This window comes from Silene latifolia, chromosome 10 (assembly GCF_048544455.1).
Source record: "Silene latifolia isolate original U9 population chromosome 10, ASM4854445v1, whole genome shotgun sequence".
Classification (NCBI taxonomy): Eukaryota; Viridiplantae; Streptophyta; class Magnoliopsida; order Caryophyllales; family Caryophyllaceae; genus Silene; species Silene latifolia.
The window spans coordinates 93,444,543-93,448,372 of record NC_133535.1 but is presented as its reverse complement, the minus strand read 5'-3'; the positions used below and the strand labels follow the sequence as shown (position 1 = coordinate 93,448,372).

Below are 3,830 nucleotides of genomic sequence, written 5' to 3'. Positions count from 1 at the left end.
GCACGGAATCGGATTAGACTAAGCATGTGTAGTAGAACGACCTAGTCATAAACATGAGTTTCTCTAGGACCCGGTCTATGGTTGACACTAATATCGTGAAGTGGGTGTCTTTAAGCCTAAACAATTGACAATGTTATTATTTCCGAGTTTAGCATGAATATATATTTACATTTTCATGCGTGACCCGACTCCCCTAGACTCCTTTAATCATATAGTTTACATCACTTTATATTTTCTAATCAACTAACCAACAAACAAACCAAACTAAGCGTAATCGACCTTGATAGAAATTTTTTCATAGCATTTCATAGCGCAATTCCCGTCTCCTTGTGTTCGACCTCTATTGCTACATTAATTTGTGTCTATGGAATTTATCTTTGCATAGGTGTGCGATAGCCTATCAAATTTTGGCGCCGTTGCCGGGGAGCACGATTTTATTGCGTTTAGATTTGTCGATTTCTATCTTGTTTTCTTTTGTCTTAAGGAACACTTGTTCCTTGAGACCGTTACTTATCATTTTCTAGAGATTGTTGTCTTATGCCCAGGTCTTCTCGTAGTGGATATTTGCTTTCACCGGATTCCGAGCCCGAGAAAACCTTTTGGAGAAGACGACGTTTTTGAAAAGAAGTGAAAGAAGCCTCTTCTCCCGTGCAAGTTGAAAGTGCTAGAAAGTATTACCTAGACGATCTTAAAGCTCTTGAAGAGGAGGAGGTTTCTAGTTCATCATCTCCACCACCACCACCATCTCCAACTAAAAAGATGGTGAAACTTTCCGATCATTCCAAGCTCACCACGGCTAAGCTTCCGGCCGGTATTACAACTACTCAAATTACCGCGCCAGAATTCGAGATCAAGCCGGATTTCATTAGCCTTGTGGAGAGGAAGCAATTTGGGGGAAGTCCTTTGGAGGATTTCAATTTGCATGTGCAATACTTTTGCGATTATTGCTCCATGATTCGGCAAACGGGCGTCACTCAAGCCCAAATAAGGGAAATACTTTTCCCTTTCTCTTTGAAGGATAAGGCAAAGCTATGGATTAATAGCCTTGATCACACCGCCATGGGAATCACAAATTGGGAGACATTGGCTCTTGCTTTCTATCAAAAGTTTTTTCCACCGGAGAAAACTCAAACCTTGAGGAGCCAAATCACCGGATTCCGTCAACAAACTCTTGAGAGCTTAAATGAGGCTTGGGAGAGGTAGAAGAAGTTGCAAAGGCAATGCCCACATCATGGGTTGGATGCTTGGTTCCTAGCTATAACATTCTATAATGGATGTTGTGCCGAGTCCCGAAGGATTCTTGATTCCGCCAACAATGGGCGGTTTGATCAAATTGACACCGATATTGCTCATGCCACGATCGAATCTATGGCTATCCATGACGCGCAATATGTCAATTTCTGAAATGTGCCACTCAAAGGTAAAGAAGAATCCTCCAAAAATCCCGTCTTATTAGCTCAAATTGCCTTACTCCAACAATAATTGGCGGAACGAGATGCTAAGGATTCTCTTCAACAACTCAATGCCGTGTCCTCTACTAGTCAAATCATTGTTTGTGAAGGTTGCGGGGGTGCGGGTGATTTTGCCGCTCTATGCCAAGCTACTATGGAGGGGGTATGTGCTTATCAAGCTTTTAGACAAAGTTCTTATCCACCGGGTACATTTTCCAATACTTACCCGAATTTAAAATTTCATCCTAATATGTCTTATAGAAGTAATAATGTGCTTAACCCTCAACCCCAACCACAACAACAAAAGTATAATTATCCACCAGGTTATCAAAGTCAAAACCAACAACAAAGACCTCAACAAAATTACCAACAAAATCAAGGGCCACCACCTCAAAATGGCCAACAAAACAACCAAGGAGGGGGTAAACTTGAGGCCTTGGTAATGCAAATGGCTAAGACCCAATCAGAAATGTTGGCTCAACTAAAAAAGAGTGACCAATCTCACAATGCCGCAATCAAGATGCTAGAGCAACAAATGGCTCAACTAGCCTCATCAAGCTCTCAAAGAAAAACCGATCAATTATCACCTCAAGGTGAGCAACCACATGCTACCCTCAATGCCATTTTCTTGAGAAGTGGTACAAGCTATGACGGGTCATCCATGACTTTGGATGACGAAGTGGTTGTTAAAAAGCCCAAGCTTGGGGGCAATGACAAAAACAAGGCCAGTGAAGAGCCTCTGGTTAGGGACCGTGTGCCATTTCCTCATCGCTTATTGATGCTTAAGAGAATGAGCAAGCTTGGTACCCAAGAAAGTAATGAGGTGGTTGTTGAAAAGGAAGTCTTTCCTAATGCTAAGGAGAGTGATGTCGTTTCTAAGAAGGTGGATGATCCTATTGAGGTTGAGAAAGAGAAAGAGAAAGATGTGGAGGATGCTCCTCTAAAAGAAGTTGTTCAAGTACCGTTTTCCCGCTGCTCACAAAGCACAAGGAGGAAGGTAAGTTTGGTAAGTTCTTAGAAGTTGTTAAGAATTTATAAGTCACCATCCCATTTATAGAATTGCTTACCCAAGTCCCATCCTACTCAAAGTTTATGAAGGATATCCTCTCAAAGAAGCGATCCTTCAATGAGGTTGAGACCATTGCTTTCACCGAAGAGGGTAGTGCACTCTTACAAAACAAGTCTCCCCTGAAACTTAAGGACCCCGGTAGCTATTCTATTCCTTGCACTATAGGCACATATACCATTGATAAGGTCCTTTGTGACCTAGGTGCTAGTATAAATGTCATGCCCTATTCAATTTGTGAAAAACATAACATGGGTGCTTTAAAATGCACAAGTATCACTTTACAAATAGCGGACCATTCTTTAAAACGACTTTTAGGTGTCTTAGAAGATGTGCCCGTCAAAGTTGGCAAGTTTTTCATACCAGTTGACTTCTTCATACTTGATATGGCCGAGGACTCACAAACCCCAATTATATTGGCTAGGCCATTTTTACACACCGGGGGTGCGTTAATTGATGTGAAAAATGGGAGGTTGACGTTAGAAGTGGGTGATGACCGGGTTACCTTTAGCAAAAACACCACCATTAGAAGCCCAATGTTACAAGAGTCTTGTTATTTATTTAGCACTGTGGACTCTTCTAATGCCTCTACGACACTTTGATCCTTACTGATGGATCCGTTGGAGGAAGATATTGGTGTTAATTGTTTTGTAGATGATGATGCTAAGGGCACTAATGCTAAGAGTGCCAAAAGGAAAGGGAAATTTTATTGGAAAAATTTCCAATGGATGCGGAATGCAAAGGGAGCTATGAAATGGAGCTCGGATGGTGGCGAGCTCGATGATGAAACTCTTGATCAAATAGCTTCTTACGTCGTGCGAGACGTTAAACCAGCGCTTCTTGGGAGGCAACCCAAGATTTTTATTTGCTTTTATTTATTTTTGTTTTTAATTTTCCGCAATTTACTGTTTTTCGTAGATTAGAAATAAAATACTAGACTTGACGATGTTTGTTTTGTGATTTGTAGGTGAAAAATGAAGAAAAGGAGGCCTAATGGAGAAAAATCACGCTTCCCCACGCAAAAAACCCCGTTCGGGGACGTAAGTTTCAAAAAACGGGACGGGAAATATCAAATACGGAGGAAGCAAAAAAAGGCGATGGACAGGCTAACCCCGATCGGGGTCGTGGTTTCTTATTTTTTTGGCATCTCATCTTTATACGGGTAAGACAAAAGTTGTTCTATCACTTCCCTTCAAACCCGACGGTACTACTACTCTCCTATTTCTCTCATTTCTTCATCTTTCTTCACTAAAATCACAACAAAATATCTATTTCTTCATCATTTTGCAAGAATCTTTCATCATTAATCGTCA

At 41.1% G+C, this 3,830-nt stretch overlaps 1 non-coding gene across 1 annotated transcript; it reads right to left on the bottom strand.

Moving 5' to 3' along the window:
- Nucleotides 1-1,130: 1,130 nt before the first annotated feature.
- Nucleotides 1,131-1,238, bottom strand: LOC141610260 (small nucleolar RNA R71). Its single transcript, XR_012528163.1, has one exon. It is a non-coding gene; the product is annotated as a small nucleolar RNA R71 (small nucleolar RNA).
- Between the last annotated feature and the right edge of the window lie 2,592 nt (nucleotides 1,239-3,830).